We start from the raw sequence: 20,270 nt of genomic DNA, 5'->3' as shown, positions 1-20,270 counted from the left end.
CACTCCAGCCTGGGTGACAGAGCAAGACTGTCTCCAAAAAAAAAAAAGATATGAAGATACAGAAACGCCAGAAGAGGAAAATAAACCCCCCACCGTCCTACCACCTGGAGGTAGCTCGTGGCTACATTTGGGTTTTTATGTGGTCATTCTTGCAGATGTCTGGGCAGTTCCGTCTACGGTCCTAGACGAGTCCCTTAACCCCTGTTTGAGCCTCAATTCTTCTTCCCTAATAGGAGGATAGCGGTACCTCTTTCTTGGTACTGCATGAGAGCTGTTTTAACCCAGGTGAAGCCTTCGTCACAGTGCTGGCAATGGCACTTTTTAAACAGAAATGGTATTTTTTTTTTTTAATCTTGTAAACGTTTTGTTGTTCTTTTGTTTTGTTTTTGATGCAGAGTCTTGCTCTGTCATCCAGGCTGGAGTGCACCATACTGGCTCACTGCAACCTCTGTCTCCCAGGTTCAAGTGATTCTTGTGCCTCAGCCTCCTGAGTAGCTGGGATTACAGGTGCCTGCCACCACACCCAGCTAATTTTTGTATTTGTAGAGACAAGGTTTCACCATATCGGCCAGGCTGGTCTCAAACCCCTGACCTCAAGTGATCTGCCTGCCTTGGCCTCCCAAAGTGCTGGGATTACATGGGTGAGCCACCATGCCCAGCGTAGACGTTTTCAATCAACATAAAAGCATAACCACTTGACATATCAATACATATATTTTTATAACATTGATGGTTTTACTTCTGAAGCAAGAGCTCACTTCAGACCAGTTCTTCCACATCTTTTTAAAGAGCTGTCTGCCATAACTGAGAATCATTCCAAAGAAAGTTACGGAACCTCTCCCTAGAAATATCCACGTATACATAAATGCACATCAAATCCACAAAGCCTAGGGGATAGGGGCTGGCTTGTGTACTCCCAAAAATTCATATTGAAATCCTAACCCCCAGTACGTTACAATGTAACTGTATTTCAAGATAGGGACTTTAAAGAAGTAATCAGGCTCAAAAGAAATCATTAGAGTAGCTCCTAATACCATTTGACTGGTTCCTTATGAGAAGAGAAAATCTGGACACAGACACATAGAGGGAAAATGATGTGAAGATAGGAGAAAGACAGCCATAAGCCCAGGAGGGAGGCCTGGAACAGCTCTTTCCCTCCTGGTTCTCAGAAGAAACCAACTCTGCCAACACCTTGATCTCAGACTTCCAGCCTCCAGACGGCATGAAAATAAATGTCTTGTTCAAGCCACCCAGTCGGGGATACCTTGTTAAAGCGGCCCTAGCAAATGAGCACACTGGGCTAAGACAACACTGGTCCTAATCTCATGTAGTATACATAGTAATGTTTAATGTAAAACCTTTTATATTCTGAAGTAACAAAATAACACGTAAAAAGTAACAGGATTACAAACTAACCTACTTTCTAACTATGGAAAATTGGCATTCCATTCTTCTTGAAATGCCGCTACATAATGTTGCAGTAGTAACATGAGAAAAACAGGTAAGTTCAGAAAAACAGATGAGATGTGAGATTTCAGCCTTCTTCAACTCTGTTCATAGATGCATTACTCTTAAAAGTATACTGTATTGACACTACTCATCAATAAAAAGGAATGAACTCCTGCTATATGCAACAACAAGAAATTGCAAAAGCATTACGCTAAATGAAAGAAGCCACACTTAAAAGGGCTGCGTATTGTATGATTCCATCTATACTGCATTCTGAAAAAGCAAAACTGTAAGGGCAGAAATGAGATCAGTGACTTCCAGGTGCCAGGCAGAGAAAGGGCTGACTATAAAGAGGCAAAAGAGAACTTGCGGGGGTGACAGAAATATCCTCTATCTTAATTGGATAGGATTCATAAGACTGTATGCGTTCTTCATAATTCATAGGACTGTGAACTTAAAGCAGGAAATTTTACTCCACATAAATTGTATCTCAATAAATATTGACATATTTGCTTTATTAAGCATTGACAAGAATAGAGATGTAAAATTCTTGACTAGGGACAAAAACTGCCTAATAGCAAATTCAGAATAACTTTATATTTGCTTTCAGGCAAAATTAAAATACACAAACTATACAAAAACACTATTCAACAACCACACAGGCAATCCACCAGCATTATAAAAATTTTCTATTATAGATATTAAAACGTGGCCTTAAAAAAATCACTATTGTAAGTTGTTACAGTAGTGATTATAGTACTCGAGAAAGTTTTTTAAGAATGGATGGCAAAGTTGAAGACATTCTTTTTCTTTTGTCCCAGAAATGTCACTTCCTGGTAACTTCCCTTAAGAAATTCTCTCACAAGTATAGAGACTGTCCCAGAATCAACCTACCTGTTCACCATTAGAAGAATGGCGGTAAACACACTCTAGTTTAATTCGTAGACCAAAATAACATACAGTAGTAAAACATGAAAATGAAGTAGGATAAACTATAAAAATACCACAGTAAAAAACTGTAATTACTAGGCCATGAGCAGTGGCTCACGCCTGTAATCCTAGCATTTTGGGAAGCCCAGGCAGGTGGATCACTTGAGGTCAGGAGACCAGCCTGGCCAACATGGTAAAACCCCATCTCTACTAAAAATACAAAATTTGCTGGGTGTGGTGGCACACACCTGTAATCCCAGTTACTTGGGAGGCTGAGGCAGAAGAATCACTTGAACCTGAAAGGTGGAGGATGTGGTGAGCCAAGATCGTGCCATGCACTGCAGCCTGGGTGACAGAGGGAGACTCTGTCTCAAAAAAAATGAAAGAAAGGAAAGGAAAGAAACGAAAGGAAATGAAAGAAGGGAGGAAAAAATTGTAATTACAAGAGATGCCATTTATGTAGAACGGTAACCCAAGAATATATAGATTTAATTAAATACATCTAATACAATAAACTGTTTATGGATCATCCAATGTGTGAAAACACTTGAAGGAATAACTTCAGGTTATGGAGGCCTCTGAGGAAGTGGGAAGAGCGAAGGCATCCAGACAGCTGTTTATGGGACCATTTATTTAATTTAATTTTTTGAGACGGAGTTTCACTCTTGTTGCCCAGGTTGGAGTGCAATGGTGCAATCTTGCCTCACTGCAACCTCCGCCTCCCAGGTTTAAGCAATTCTTTTGCCTCAGCCTCCCAAGTACCTGGGATTACAGGCACCCACCACCACACCCAGCTAATTTTTTTGGTATTTTTAGTAGAAACCGGGTTTCTCTATGTTGGTCAGGCTGGTCTTGAACTCCCAACCTCAGGTGATCTGCCCGCCTTGGCCTCGCAAAGTGCTGAGATTACAGGCATGAGCCACGGCACCCAGCCAGGACCATTTATTCTTAAAAACAAGTGACAGAAATTTGATGCAAACATGGCAAAATGCCAACATCTATTAAATCTAGGAGGTAGATCTATGTGCATCATATTTTTAAATTTTTTCCCATGTTTGACGCGCTTACTAATTGAATTTGTCTGCTTACTATTTAATCCCAGCACTATGTGTTTAATGATTATGGTTTTCCCCAGGCACCAAACATTTGCCCCTTTGTGAAACAGTTGCTGTTTCTGATGGGCCATTTCATTACCTTATAATTTTGGAATGTGATGTCACTGCATTTACTTCCACATTAACTTCAACCTTAAATTAAATTCACAACCACAGCAATGATAAACTTAGGAAAATTAAAATCCACTGAGAAGTTAATCAGCTTGCTGCCCTAGAAAAATACCCAGGCTTATGTTAGGCTGTTGTGTAAATAAACTAAGAAGCAATTCTTTTAAAGATTTACTAACAAAGTAATTGTGATTTCTAAAATATCCAAAATATCAGGAAACATTAACATAATCTTTATATTCTGATTTGGTATACTTTTTCAACAGTATATGTATTATTCTTATTTATCTATCTGTTACCATTCTAATTACCCCAAACATCCAACAAATTATTTTAAAAATGAAGGTTGGGATGGATCGACATTTAATTTAAAGAAAGCCACAAGAATGCAAGACTATTTCATCCATTTCCCATTTGGGAAAAAAAAAAAAAATCCAAAAGTTAAAAAAAAAAAAAAAGTCTGTTGGAATGGTAAGCTCACTTTGCAAAACTGTCTTTAAACAGCAACAAGTCTCAAGACCTCTTATTTGAAGTCTTTCTTTAAAAGTAAGAGCTTCATTTGAGCCCTGAGTACTTCAAAATCCTACTTGCTATTAGATCATTTTACACAGCCAGAGGGCCACTCAAATTTCTCATTAAATTTCTTTTTTTTTTTTATTTGAGATGGAGTCTCACTCTGCCATCCAGGCTGGAGTGCAGTGGTGCAATCTTGGCTCACTACAAGCTCTCACCCCTGGGTTCAAGCGATTCTCCTGTCTCAGCCTCTGAGTAACTGGGATTACAGACATGCGCCACCACGCCCGGCTAATTTTTGTATTTTTAGTAGAGACAGAGTTTCATCATGTTGATAAGGCTGGTCTCTAACTCCTGACCTCAGGTGATCCTCCCACCTTGGCCTCCCAAGATTACAGGCATGAGCCACCATGCCTGGCCTCAACAGTTAAATTTAATATGCTCCCACCCACCCAAACAATGAAGCATTTCTAGGTGGTAGAAACAGATGCTGATTTTGCATAAATAAGTGTCCCCTTGCTCCCCAGGTAGAGCATAAACAAGCCACCTAAATGAAAGAGACTCACTTTAATTTTGGTGCCCACACACTTAACAGACACCAATTCTGTGAATACCTCTAAATTGCCTACTACATGAGGTAAGCTTTGGCTGGCTTTATGCAACAAACATTACTTGATAATTTGCTTGTCAGGAGGCTTTTACAAGCATGGTGCCTTTCCCAAATGAAAGCACATGTAATAAGCATATTCATGCCACCCTTAATAGGCTCTTGAATTAGGTTATAAAATATTAAGTGTTAGTTTCTGGGCACAGGCAAGTTTTAACCACCTTCTGTGTCAGACGCACAGATACAAGGCAGGTGGACTGTTCAATAATTAACACAAGTGCATGTAACATCCCCTAAGCATCTAGTGATATTTAGGAAGGCACAGGGGTAAGAAACAAGAAAAATTAAGCCAAATAAGGAAACAGATCATTACCTACAAATCTGAAATGTCGTTATAGTCGCTATCCTAATGTAAGTGACAAGTCAACTTAAATTTCCCACTACAAATCCCAGCACAAGGTTGTTAAATATGTTTATTAAATAGGGTGAATGTGCAGGCTTGAACGCGGTCTGGGGCTGACGAAGCAGTAGTCCTGTGCCCTGTAGAACGCAAAGTTCGGCTGGGTTTCTGCTCTTCCATCTCCCTAGCTGGGATGGCACGTCACAAATTACTTAAGGGTCAACAGTGGTTTGGGAAGCAACATTACACATTCTTTGTACTGTAACAGTTTTTTGGAAACTGTAGAAGGGCAGGATTTTATAACATTAAATTGAACATGATGAGAGGTAACAGTTCAAAAGGGAACTGGAAGTAAAATTTTAAAACACACACACACATACACACACACAAAATCTTCAGTATCTTTTCTTCTCTGTCTTTTGGTCTTTCCTTACTGTAAATAATACTGGAGTTCTGTCTTTTTTTTTTTTTTTTTTTTTTTTTTTGAGCTGAAGTCTGGCTCTGTTGCCAAGACTGGAGTGCAGTGGGACAATCTCGGCTCACTGCAGCCTCCATCTTCCAGGTTCAAGCAATTCTCCTGCCTCAGCCTCCCCAGTAGCTGGGATTACAGGTGCATACCACCATGCCTGGCTAATTTTTTGTATTTTTAGTAGAGACAGGGTTTCATCATGTTGGTCTGGCTGGTCTCGAACTCCTGACCTCAAGAGATCCACCCGCCTAGGCCTCCCAAAATGTGGGGATTACAGGTGAGAGCCACTGCACCTGGTCTCAAAATGTTCTTTTCAAATCCCTGGAGGAGAGGGTGGGAAGGGAAGAGGAAGATGGCTATCAATCCAGATAAATGTGGCAAAATTACAACCTTCTGAGTTCAACAGATTTGAAACCCACAAAAAAAGCGGACATTGATAAAAACAAAACTTGATACTTATGGACAACAGTGTATTTTAAAGACAGGTAACAATGCAAAAAATTGCCCTGGGATAACTGTATAGTCATCTGAAAAGGAACTGAATAATTCTAACTCATTCAAAGATTAAAATATACAAAAATAAAAATCATAAAGTATAGTGGGAGAACACGGGCATGTGGGCTTTTTGAAAATCTGAGTACAGAGGCCTTTCTAAGAATGATACGAACCTATAAACCAGTAAAAATTTAAATCTCTTCACGGAAAACTATGGTTAGTGTTTATTCAGTGCTTGTTATACACCAGCTCTATGCTCAGCACACACACAACATATAATTCAGTGGGACAGGCAGAATCCTAATATGACTCCCAAGATGGTACCCTCCCACAAGCAGGACTTGTGAACACGATGGAATTTCACTCCTATGGCTATATTATGTTATACGGAAAAATAAAGAAATTTTGTAGACATAATTAAGGCTCCTAATCAATTGACTTTAATTAATCAAAAGGGAGAGTGCCTAGGTGAGCCTAAACTACTCAGGTGAACTCCGAAGAGGATCTACAGGTAAAAGACAAAATGCAATAAAGATGCTGTCCCACTGGCCCTGAAGAGACTAACTGTCATGCTGTGGAACAAGCCTTGCATCAGAGAGCAGGGAACAGCCTCGGGGGCTGAGGGACTCCGGTCTACAATGACAGGAAACGTAATCCTGTAAGTATCCAGTGAGCTTGGGAAAGGATCCCAAGCTTAAGATGAGACTGCAGTCCTGGTTGACACCTTGATTTCAGGCTGATGACACCCCTGGCAGAGGATGCAGTTAAGCTGCACCTGGACACTAGGCCTATGGAAACTGAGAGAATTAAATGGGTGTTGTGTTTGGAAGTTGCTCAGTTTATGGTACTTTGTTACACAACAGTAAAAAAAAAAAAAAAAAAACATGGAGTCAGGCATGACAAACTGGGAAAAATGTACATGCAAAGCAATTTATTTAATTAGTAAAAAACCAATACAAATCGATGTAAAAGACCAACAACCAATAAATAAATAGCAAGAACATTATACAAACAGCTCAGAAACACAGACAAATGTCTTTACATCTGTGAAAACATGATCTACTGTACTACAGCTACATAAGGTACAATCATTGGGAGAAGCTGAGTGAGGGGTACATGGGACATCTCTGTACTATTTTCTGCAAATTTCTGTAAATCTGGAATTATTTAAAAATCAGTATTTTAGGCCAGGCGTGGTGGCTCACACCTCTAATCCCAGCACTTTGGGAGGCCAAAGGGGGTGGATCACAAGGTCAAGAGATTGAGATCATCCTGGGCAACATGGTAAAATCCCATCTCTACTAAAAATATTTTTTTAAAAAATTAGCTGGGCGTGGCGGCACATGCCTGTAGTCTCAGCTACTCGGGAGGCAGAGGCGGGAGGATCTCTTGAGCCTGGGAGGCAGAGGTTGCAGTGACACTGCACTCCAGCCTGGTGATAGTGCAAATCTCTGTCAATCAATCAATCAATCAATCAATCAATATTTTTCAAATATGACAAACATCACTCATACCAGGAAAGATATACATTGAAATGAGCTAGGAGTTTTCACCTATCACACTGGCAAGGATCAAAAAACTTGAAAACATGCTGTGTCCAAAGCAACGTGCATAAAGGCATGTTCACACATTAACGATAGTTACACGAACTTTACCAGTTTTGTTCAGCGCTGCATCCTAGCTCCCAGCATTCAATACGGAGTAGGTGCAGTGCTCACTTGTCAACGTCATAGTTTAAAAATGCACATGCCCTTTGGCGAAGCTATTCCACGCTTAAGAATTTAGCCTGCTAACATACTCCTCACATGTGCAAAATAAGTAATGACCAAAGACTGGAAGCAATATACATGCCCTTTAATAAGGAAATGGTTAAATAAATGATGGTACAGCCATACATGGGGATCCTGTGCAGCAATCAAAACAAGGCAAATTAATCTGAATTGATACGGATCAAGAGGAGAATATGCTTTCCAGCTTCTCAAGTCCCATAGTACAATTTCACAACATACACACATTTACTCATTCAGTCAATATTTACAAAGCCCCAACTATGTCCGTGGCTAGACAAAAAGAATACAACTATCTCCACGAGAGAGGATGGGGCAGGTACCCATAGGCACAGAGGGTGGAATGGGAGTTTATAAAGGAGACCAGAGCTCAAGGGCCAAGAGTGGGTGACAGGCAAAGGTCAGATGAGAGACTGGGTATCTAAGAAGCTGGGCTTCAGTCCTGTTGAAGAATTTAAAGCCAAACATTGACAAGACACTATGCAAAATACATATTCAGTGTAAAAATAAAAGAGTGATCCAACTAGAGAAGGTCATAGTCTGAGGACCATCTCTGATGTCACTAGTGGTGTCTTAAAGGCATCTCAACTTGAGCACTTGAGCTGAGTCACATGGGACATGCTCTTTCCCCTATGCCTGAAGATGTGCTTGTATTAAAAACATGAGGATAGCATGAGGTCCTCTCGTACCATGCCATCTTATGGGGTGGACTCAGAGAAGATACTTGCCACCTCTTCCTCCTCTGGAGAAATATTTATAAGCACCCCTCTCAAGCATCTTCACGAGCATCCCTCGATCATATCCCTTCACCCATTCTGCACTCCGCATTTAGGATGGACGGAAGCATCACACTCTTCACCACATTTCTTCCATCTTCCCTCTTGTCTTCCACGATTTCTAACCGGGCTTTCAGGCATATTGCCTGATGCCAATACACAGAGCCTGAACAGCTCTTACTGAATGGGCTTCATATTGTCAGATAAATTAAATCTATGCCAACCAGTGATTCAGCTGCAAATAGAGGCCACCTGTTCCAATTAGTGAGATTAAAATAGTACCCTGCTGACTATCTGAAGCCAAGTTCAGGCTTTCCGGATGATCACAACATCTTGACAAAGACAGAGAATAGGGACTTTTGGCCCCAACACACAGTTGGACATACTGGAGTAAATATATTTAGGTGCTGAAGCACAGCTTTCACTAAAGGCATTCTTTATTTTTGGACAAGTGCTTATATTAAAATTTCTGTGCAAGGCTGCAGCTCAAGGCACCATTCAATTTCCTTCCATTACAACAAGCCTACATACACATCTTAATTAGGTTCAACTTTACTTCAGAAAACCGCAGAGCTCAAATTTCTTCTCCACCCACGATCTGTCCTTGCCTGAAATTCCCCAAGAAGTCATACTTTCTGGACGTTCCACTCTTCAGCCTATGGTCGTCCATTATCTCAGTTTCTCCCAGGTAGTCAGAAGACTAAAGAGGGAATAATACAGAGAGAAGCAAGCTCAGCTCATTTCCAAGCTCCTTCAAGTATTTCCACCTAGATGAGGCTGCCTTCAACTTACCAAAGTGGGCTTCTGTACATCTGAGTAACAATTGTTTATACTGAACTAAATCAATTGATGAGGCCAGATGCAATGGCTCACTCCTATAATCCCAGCATTTTGGGAGGCTGAGGTGGGCGGATCACTTGAGGCCAGGAGTTCAAGACCAGCTTGGCCAACATGGCGAAATCCCATCTCTACTAAAAATACAAAAAAATTAGTCAGGCATGGTGGTAGGCACCTGTAATCCCAGCTACTGGGGAGGTTGAGGCAGGAGAATCACTTGAACCCGGGAGGTGGAGGCTGCAGTGAGCCAAAATCACACCACTGCACTCCGGCCTGGGTGACAGAGAGAGACTCCATCTCATAAATAAATAAGTAAATAAACTGAGGAATACCTCATTTGCTACACAAAAGATTTAAGATAGATTACAGGAAACACATATAGATAAACAAACACACAGACACACACACACACAGAGGAAACACATACAGGTACACGTACCTATGTACGTATATACACACACACACACACACACACACACACACACTCTCACTCACTCACTCTCTCTCTCTCTCTCTCTCTCTCCCCCTCTTTGAAACCAGGCTAGAAAAAACATAAATTAGAAAAGGAAGCCAAAATCAAGAGGTAAGAAAAGACAAGAAAAAGAAGTAGGCTATAAAAATCTCACTCGGTTCAGCTGAAATTTGGATCTAGATTCCTGCTGGTCAAAATAAAAAAGGAAAACACTCACTAACTCAAATTTTCACAACCCATGAGTGGGAAAAACGTTTCTAAGCATCTTCTAGGCCATGGGTCTAAAGATAAATATTTCACAAAGGAACGAAGGGAGATGATACATTAAGACCAGCATTTTCCTAGATGATTCTGAATTATTTTAGGTGGCATAAGACAAAAGCATTAAATAACACAGAATCACAGTGAGTGAGTTATTTCCTTTTCAGTCTTCAATCTAATTCAGTTGATTCAGTCCAGGAAAAGTCTCTGGTGCTAAAAACTTTCTAACATTGCTCCAACACTTGCCAATCTACTTTTGTTGATACAGGGCCTCAATGATGCCCAGGTTGGAATGCACTGGTACAATCAAGGCTCACTGCAGCCTCGACCTCCCTGAGTTCAAGTGATCCTCCCACCTCAGCCTCCTGAGTAGCTGAGACCACAAGTATGCGTCACCATGTCCAGCTAATGTTTGTATTTTTTGTAGAGATGGGGTTTGGCCCGGTTGCTCAGGCTCCTGGGCTTAAGCAATCCACCTACTTGGCCTCCCACAGTGCTGGGAATGCAGGTGTGAGCCACCACACCCAGTGCCAATCTACTTCTTAATTTGGTGCTGGGAGGCCTCAAACTTAGAAAATATGCAGCAGGAATAGCGACACTGATATTTTGAAAATAAATTTAAGTTTTAAGGAGTGAACTGACTTAGAAATATCAAGCAAGTAGCAGCGCAGGTGGTACAAGGCTGTGTGTCATGGATGTGGGCATGACTGGAGTTCAGGAAACTGTGGTAGGCCAGGAATGACTCAAAGTTAGAACAACAAATGCTGTAATGGGTTTCCCACCACCCTTCCTAATGGCCGCTCACACAGCCGCTAAGCAAAAGAGCTGACATTCAAGTTTCACCCCACAGTCCATTTCCTGATGCTTCACTCTGTTGCTCAGATCCAGAGGTAAGCGAAGAGAGCGCTGTTGGAGGCAACAAGGAAAAGGTGATCAACATTTAAGAAGTAAACCACTGGGGCCGGGCACAGTGGCTCCCTCATGTAAGCCACTAGCACTTGAGAGTCTGAGGCGCGTAGATCAAGGTCAGGAGTTCAAGACCAGTCTGGCCAAGATGGCAAAACCTCGTCTCTACTAAAAATACAAAAAATTAGGCAGGCCCCTGTAATCCCAGGTACTCAGAAGGCTGAGGTAGAGAATCGCTTAAACCCGGGAGGCAGAGGTTGCAGTGAGCAGAGATTGTGCTACTGCACTCCAGTCTGGGTGACAAGGTGAGACTCCATCTCAAAAAAAAAAAAAAAAAAAAAGTAGTAGTAAACCACTGGGGAAGGGGGGAAGGGAACGGTGGCTCATGCCTGTAATCCCAGCACTTTGGGAGGCCAAGACAGGCGGATCACCTGTGGTCAAGAGTTTGAGACCAGCCTGGCCAACATGGTGAAACACTGTCTCTATTAAAAATACAAAAATTAGCTGAGCGTGGTAGTGTGCACTTGTAGTCTGAGCTACTCAGGAGGCTGAGGCAGGAGAATTGCTTGAACCCGGAAGGTGGAGGTTACAGTGAGCCAAGATCGCACTCCAGCCTGGGCAACAGAGCCAGACCCTGTCTCAAAAGAAAAAAAAAAAAAAAAAAAAGTAAACTACTGGGTACCTGAGTAGGGCTGGGGATTGAGGGAGCAACTCAGGCCTCTGGTTTGCTGACTGGCTGTATGGGAAAAGTATATCAACCAGGAATAGAAGAGGGGCTGAAAGAATGAATTCGACATACAGACTTTGAGGTGCCTGTGGAACAACAAGTAGGTGGAAATGTCTCATAGGAGATAGTAAAAGCTACATTTTACTCCCGGGCTGGCCTCTCAAGTCGATGTGTAAGGCAGTAGTCACACGGGCTTTTTGTAGGGGAATGCTTCAACGAGGATTGCACCAGACATGCTGTCTCTCCATGGGCCACCAGCCTCGGGTCTCATGTGGAGTCCCTCTAGTGCTCAAGCAGATAATTGCTTCTCTGATCAAGGACTAGGTGAAGTTTTAGACTTGGGTTTAAGGGTTGTGTTGTATTGTACGAAAACTGTATATTCTGAAAACACTTGGTGCCAGAAGAGACTCTTAAGGAGAGACTCACAGAACAGAGAGCTTCAGAGGCCAGCACAGACTCGGGCTGAATTCTAAGTCAAACGCACGTATGATGAGCTCCACAGCCTATGCATCTAGCATACTTTTCCCCCCAAAATCCTACCCCAACAAGTGGAAGGTCAGGACATGGATGAACTCTTCATTTTGTAAAACTTTACAATGAAAAAATGAAGACACTAAGAGGGACCACAGAAAAAAAGTTTTTTAAGTAACAACGATCCAGTACAGCTAAGTAGTTGGATACGTAAATTGTCACCTCTCTCTGCCTCAGAGCCTGCCTCCCAGAAGCCTGTAAGTAAATTCAGAAGAATCATGGTCTAACGCTAAGTCATTCAAATTCACTTTCTGTAACCTAGAAAATTCACAAAAAAAATTAAAATTTGTTCATTACCTACTGAAAATAATTTTAAATTCTCATTCTACCCATATAATTTAGCAATGCATTTGGTATTTGAAAATTATTTAAAGCAATCCCTTTTTTAATACAGAAGATGGTATAACGGTTAGTGCCATTCAGTCTGTATTAATTACATAATTTTACTGGTTACAGTCTGGCTGGTTTCACTTTTCTCCTTCTGCAAACGGATTGGTCTGGAGTTAATGTCTGAATTCTCTTCCAAGTGTACCATGGTAAAACCCTGAGTCTAACTTTCCAACCCTCTGCCTTCAGACTTTTAATCCAGTCAAGCCAGGGTTCACAGGAGTTCTGGTGTGGACAACACCTTGAGTCTAACTTTCCAACCCTCTGCCTTTGTACCTTGAATCTAGTCAAGCCAGGGTTCCACAGGGAGTTCTGGTGTGGACACTGGGTTAGGTGTTCTAGTTGCTTTAAACTGCCCTTTGTAATGTTTTTAGCTGGCACAGTCTCCTCCAGTGCCTTTAAGACCTGAGGGAGATACAGGTTTACAATCAGCCATTTAAAATGTGGCTTCCTCAGGGGACCGGCGCTAAATGGAATGCATTTGGGAAACAATCCTTGAAACGATCTGGTCTCCAGAGAAAACAAAAAATGGGGGAAATCACAGCACAGTCTCTGCTCAATTGCAGCTCCTGTGATGGCCAGACAGCTATGCACCACTGTTACACACTGTTACACACTGTTGTTATTCCTCTCCCATCTGAACGTTAGCTGGGCACTTAGCAGTGTTGGCACTCCACAGTGCTTTCTACATACATACTACATCACTGAATTCTCACAACAGTCCTCCAAGGGAAGTACTATGCCAACCTTTGTAAAAACCTAACTTTGGTAGCATGCCACAGGGTACACTTTAGAAAGTCAACAAAGGCAGATGACTCCAGGACTGGCACCCTTAACCACTCCAGTGCACTCATCCAAAGTGTGACGTTCTGCAGGGGACACGAGAAGGCATGGTTTAATATTACCAGGGACTGCACAGAAAGATCACCAGGTAGGTGATTGACTGATACCTGGCTCAATAGAAGGTGTGAACCCACAGGCCAGTCATGAGGATCTACTGAGGAGACACATGTTTGCAGGCATGTTCTGAACTCGATAGTCACAAGGAAGAGCCACTTTCATCATGCTCTTTCACAGTTCATTCTCCGGAGACCAAATACCAGATGAAAACACGGTTCTCTAGTGATCCTACATCATGAGCTTATTCGACAGCCTTTAAGACTTCAAACTACTAGCAAAATTCTCATATCCTAGGTATGAGTAAAAGTTCACGAACTATCATTCTGTATCAATTATTTGCGTGTTTACTGGGAATATATGACTACATGCCAAAGACTGGCAACGTGTGTGTCATAAGAATTAGAGCACACAATTAGGGCAGGTGCCCAGCAGAAACTGTACACATCCATCCCCAGGCACCTAACTAGTTTAGAGAGACTGGGCCGGGCGCGGTGGCTCATGCCTGCAATCCCAGCACTTTGGGAGGCTGAGGAGGGTGGATCACCTGAGGTCACGAGTTCAAAACCAGCCTGACCAACATGGAGAAACCCTATCTCTACTAAAAATACAAAAAATTAGCCAGGTGTGGTGGTGCATGCCTGTAATCTCAGCTACTCAGGAGGCTGAGGCAGGAGAATCGCTTGAACCTGGGAGGCGGAGGTTGTGGTGAGCTGAGATCACGCCATTGCACTCCAGCCTAGGCAACAAGAGCAAAATTCCATCTCAAAAAAAAAAAAAAAAAAAAAAAAAAGATTGGACTGCTCTCCAGTGTTCACTATGGAGGCAGACAGGGAAGTGGTTTAAGAATCAAGCTCTGGAGTTGAGACAGTTACAGGTTCAAACCCTAGCTCTACCATAGTTTCCTACAAGCCACAAGATTTTAGACAAATGATTAATCTGTCTGGGCCTCAGCTTCCTCATCTATAAAATCGAAAAGTGGAATATTGCGGAAGATCAAGGAGATAGTGTATTTGAAGTGCTTGATATTGCCTTGATATTGCAAAGTAGGAACTCAGTACACATTAGCTATTATTGTGACTGCATTCATCTTTTCACTTACGTTCTTTTTGCCTCCTTAAAGAGGAATAATCCACAAATATACTATGGTTTCTTTCAGGCAGCACTCCTCCCAAGTCAATGGAAGCAGTTGGCTTATGTACAAATCATATATCCTGATGTTCCCTTTCGAAGGAATGAAGAGTCCTCATTCTGATTCACAGTATGGTGATTCATGGTTCTCTTCCTTTTCTCTTGCCACCCCTCTCCCCTCCACTGAAAACATGAAAACACAATTAAGAAACAGCAGGGCTGAAAGCTGCAGACTCTTCTAAGCCTAGCTGTGGGCATTTTCCAAGTAGGACTAGTTTGATTTCTGACCTTAGCAGCAGCCCTGGAAATTCAGGCAGAGGGTCTGAAGCACAAACACATCCTGCGATCCAACTTGGTAGCAACTGTCTTGGTGCTCTCTACAGCGGATGTGACAGGAGAGGGTGCTGGTGGTGGCTGGCAAAACATTCTTTTCTAAAGGGAGAACTGGGGAGCCTGCAGCAAAGCACAGCTCGAAAAACACACACCGCATCACTGTGCTCATTCTAAATGTAAGAAAAACCTGTCTTGAGACACTCACCTTTATTCAGTCTCTCTAACGAGCTCTTTAGAATAAAACAAATCACTCATTTAAAATGATATCCGTGTACTACTCAGCTTACCACGTCCCTGGGTCAGTGTCCTCTACAACAGAGGTCTGTTTCTACTCCCCCCTACTTCCTGCCCAGGGAGTAAGCATGTAATCATCGCTTATTACATCACTGCCCAACCAGTTCCACTGTGAGAAGGGCTACAGCAAACTCTTCCTCACTGACTTTGGTCATTACTCATCATGTAATTGTAGATGGATTTCCAAGCCACTGAACACTTGAAGATACACTACAGGTGGCACTCATGCTCGACACAAGTTTTACTTCAGATGTTAGAGATTTCTGCATGTATTATCATCATTTCCTCCTGTGCAAGAGAGGGGTATTGTCTGAAGTTACAAGTATACATGAGAGTCACCCACCAGATAATAAGCTTCCAGAGAGACCAGACTGTTTCATTTACCATTGTATTCCTAATGCCTGAATTAGCAGCCAGCACGTAGAAGGTGCGCAGTATTTTTTAAATAAATGAAGCATCTTGCTCTCAAAGTGCCAGTTTATAGCTTATAAATACATGTAAGCAATAAACATATAAACAGTCAATGTGATGAGAAACATGATACAAGGAGGTACAAAATGCTAGCAATGCTAGAAAAGTCTATACTTCTCAAAAAATTAGCAGCCTGTCCATTTCCAAGCTCACAAACCTTTCTTTCATATAGTAGAGGTTGAGTATCCTCCATTCAAAATGCTTGGAACCAGAAGTGTTTCAGATTTTAGATTTTGGAATTTTGTTTTGTTTCGGAGATAGAGTCTCACTCTGTTGCCCAGGCTGGAGTGCAATGGCACGATCTCAATTCACTGCAACCTATGCCTCCCAGGTTCAAGTGAGTCTTCTGCCTCAGCCTCTCTAGTAGTTGGGATTACAGGCACCTGCCACCATGCCTAGCTAATTATTTTGTATTTTTCAGCATGTGGACCAGGCTGGTCTGGAACTCATAATCTCAAATAATCTACCCACCGTGGCCTCCCAAAGTGCTGGGATTACAGGAGTGAGCCACCATACCCCACCTAGGAACATCTGCACTATACTTACTGGTTGAGCATTCCAAATAGAAATATCTGAAATCAGAAATGCTCCTGTAAGCATTTCCTTTGAGCATCATGTGGCCACTCAAAAAGTTTTGGATTTTGGAGCACTTTGGATTTTGAAGCATTTTGGATTTTGGATTTTTTGGATTGAGATGCTCGGCCTGTAATGAAAGTGACTACCATCTACTGATTTCTTATTGTGCACCTGGCATGGAATTAATCATTTTATAGATATTACTGAATTTATTCCTCAAAACACCCCTATATAGAAGTGGAAACCAAGGCTTACAGGCTCCAAGGTCGTGCTAGCAGCAAATAGCACTGGTACAAGATCTGTATTCTGGGGACTAGCCTAATGCAAGTGGTTCTGTAGGGAAAATAATACGGTCCTTGCATGCAGGATGAAACAGAAGTTGGTGAAGGTCACAAGTGACTAAGGGGGGCGGGAGATGACTGAGAGAGATGGAAGAAACCAATTCCAGAGAAATGTCAGAGAAAGGTTCGATGGTATTGCTAGCATAGGTTAGAGAGATGGGGGAGGGCGGGCACTCAAGATAACTAGCAGTTCTGACTAGTGGTGGCACCAACAAAATAGAAATTATTAACCTGACATATAGACAAACATAGCTTTTTCACCCAATGAGAAAACAAATCCTTTTAAAAAATTTTAAAATAGCCTAGCTAATACCTGAGTGCACACACCATTCTTTTGTGTGTGTCTTGTTTTGTTTTACAAATACTTTCTTATTGAAGACACACAATCACTCAGAAAAGAGTGGAGTATTACCCTTTTATGGATAGGAAACTGGAGGCTCAGAAAGGCTATTTAGGACCCTGCCCCAGTAGTCACCCAGTTAAGAAGCTCGAAGAGCCAGAATACAACCCACATGGTCCAGAGCTCCAGCTGTTCACCGCTATACCCAAGGGCTGGAGAGGGCATTTTAGAACATTTAAAATGAAAACCAAGGAAAAGAAAAACTAATTCACACATAATTAATAAAAGCCAGTTACTGTATAGAAAGCAGACAGCCTGTATTCTTAAAAAGATGATAGGCTTTAACTATCTAGGGCATGAAAAAAAAGTAGGAGTCTAATTATGGATGCTCTTTCTTTTAGAGAGAGATGTGCATTAAGTTAACAAGCACCATTTCTGAGTTTTACAAAGATGATGTTTTAAAATGTGAATGATCCTGTCTTGTCAGCTTAGCAACAGTCACAGAATTCATTAACTACATTTTCACTAAGGTGGGGTGGGGGGAATCTAGGTTAGTCCACCCGGCTGTAAAAATAGATTTCTGCAATGTTTACAAGAGTATATTGCCTCGTTATTATTCCAGTCTCAAAGGCTGAAATAAGCCCAGCAAGAGAGACCATGTATTTTCCCTGTTGACTTCAACAGGTATCGATTTTGAATTTTTTAAAAATGACCATTCAGTAACTAAGAACTTGATCTCAGGGAGTCTTAGCCCATTCCTGGGCAGAAACTCCAGGAAAGATTAATCAACTCTTCACATAACCCCCAGTTCTCATTAGCATTTTTAGGAAAGCTAATTTACCAAATGAGTTCATAAAAGGGTTCTTTTTAAATCCTATGCTAGTTTCATCCCAAGGAAATGGTGACGTCAAGATATTACCACTTAATGTTTTCCGCTTGCATCACATACTTTCTGGGTGTCAGGAAAACATATCTTTACAGCTGTACCTAAGTGAGTTCCACAATCCAGGAGCTACGATCATTTAAGGGAATGATTGTTGCTTTCCCTTCATTAGTAGCCTCAGGATAGACTTGAAATTACATCAACCTTGCTTGAGAAAAGTTCTTAGGAGTTCACAAAAATTTCACTAGTTCTGCCTATCCCTCGCTGTCTCAACAATAAAAAACCTAAAAGCACATAGTTGAGAAGTTTTAACTGAGACCTCAAAAAGTCCAACATCACTGCAGTAGAATCTGATTATGGTCTGCTAAAGTTCTAGCCCTTCTCTGATTTCTTCTCTTCACTAGATCTGATCGGCCCAACGTGCTAATTTAGGATAATCAGCACATCTAATATCTAACTCAGTTTTAATACCCAACTTATTTAAAAATCTCCATGCTAACAAAACAAGGCAGCAGGTATAACATCGTCAGTATAATTTTAATTTATTTATTATAATTTTTTTTTTTTTTTTTTTTGAGACAAGAATCTCGCTCTGTTGCCCAGGCTGGAGTGCAGTGGTGCGATCTCCGCTCACCGCAACCTCTGCCTCCCGGGTTCAAGCAATTCTCTGCCTCAAGCTCCCGAGTAGCTGGGATAACAGGTGCATACCACCATGCCCGGCTAATTTTTGTATTTTTAGTAGAGACGGGGTTTCACCATCTTGGCCAGGCTGGTCTTGAACTCCTCACCTTGTGATCCACCCGCCTCGGCCTCCCAAAGTGCTGGGATTACAGGCATGAGCCTCCGTGCCCGGCCCATCAGTAGAATTTTAAATAAAATCAAGAAATCTCCTTCACAGAAGGTTGTGACCTTTTAACAGAAAAGATTGGCGCAAAGGGAAAAGTGGCAGGTGGGGCAAAAACACAGCCTGCAGTTGCATTACACATTTGGTTTACCACATTTCACCTAAGCAACTGAGGCACAAACTTCATCACCACCATTTTACAGGTTACGAAGAGTGAGTTCTGTAAAGTTGCATGAGTTTTGCCAAACCACTTAAATGAATTGACAATGAGCCACCCATCCCGCCAAGATTACTAATCTTGTTTACACAAAGATGATCACAGTTGTGACAAGAAAAACCAAGCTTCCACATGTTTTCAAGTCTGCAACAGTAACTTTACGGAATCCTCCCAATTACAAATGCATTCGAAAATGATCTCCTTTTCTTCATAGTTCTGTTAACTAGTATTACAGTTTACCCAAGAAGAAACGTCTACCTGTGGGTAAGCACAGATCTTCAATGTTTCTTCCAAATGGAGTTTCTGGTTATTTGCATAGCAAACTCTTACGAAACTTTTGAAGAAAGTGCAAACGTAAGAGAATTGGGAGGTTGAGATGGGTGCAGGAGGTATTATCCCACGAGATACATTCAAGCTGTAAAAACTCAAATCATTCTTCCAAAACGATTAACAGATGCTAAAGGAAAGAGGAAAAGCGGGCAAATAAACCAGGGACTCGTTGCTTCACTTCTAGGGCTATGGACTGCTACTTCAAAACACGAGTGAAGACCCAAATCTTCCACAAAGGGCCGCGACACAACGCCATCACTACTACTATTTCCATCCCGTTGGTCTCTCGATCTCGGAGGTGGCAGGCCAGAACCTGAGCCCGGCTCTACCTCCGCGAACTTTACACAGAGGCTAACACCCAAATCCCCACTTCTCTGACAAGCGAGTAAGTAGTTGGCGGAGCAAAGAACAACTCCAGGTGCCTCCTGCCAGAACAGATGCCAGCGTGGAGGAGGTGCTGTGTAAAATGGCACTTCAATCAGCCGTGAGGAGAACGGGTTACAGAGCCTCACTTCCAGCCTCGACGATTCCACAGCCCGGGAGAGCAAAGGTATTCGCCGGGGAGGGCGGAGGCTTCCTCTCCCAGGAGAGACCCGCGCTCGGGCTGCGGCCTCCGTCTTTATTTTGAAGCCCTACAGGGCTCGTCTCTGCAGCAGGCTCAGAATGAGCTATTTTCGCTCACAGCCAAAATCAGCAACAGCAAATTACACTGCAAACAATGGCGAGGGCGCCTGCTCGGCTCGGCTCGAAACTCAGGAGAGGCAGCGCAAAGACTCTGACTTTTCACTTGGGCAGAGCCAGTCCGCCGCCTCCCCGCGCTCCGGCTGCGCATTGCGCTCGGGC

General features: G+C 42.2%; 1 protein-coding gene across 10 annotated transcripts in view; it reads right to left on the bottom strand.

Annotated features, from left to right (window-relative positions):
- TMCC3 (transmembrane and coiled-coil domain family 3) overlaps positions 1-20,270 on the bottom strand; it is a 382,147-nt gene that overhangs the window by 68,889 nt on the left and 292,988 nt on the right. For 2 of the 10 annotated variants that reach the window (XM_010340168.3, XM_074402412.1), the window contains exon 1: positions 1-20,270. This exon is cut by the window's left edge. The exons of the other annotated variants lie outside the window; for them this stretch is intronic. The gene's annotated coding sequence lies outside the window, so the exon portion shown is untranslated. 10 annotated transcript variants of the gene reach the window in all.

The sequence above is a fragment of the Saimiri boliviensis genome, chromosome 7 (genome assembly GCF_048565385.1).
Source record: "Saimiri boliviensis isolate mSaiBol1 chromosome 7, mSaiBol1.pri, whole genome shotgun sequence".
In the NCBI taxonomy this organism is placed as follows: domain Eukaryota; kingdom Metazoa; phylum Chordata; class Mammalia; order Primates; family Cebidae; genus Saimiri; species Saimiri boliviensis.
The sequence above is the reverse complement of the archived record's forward strand: the minus strand, read 5'-3'. Positions and strand labels throughout refer to the sequence as shown.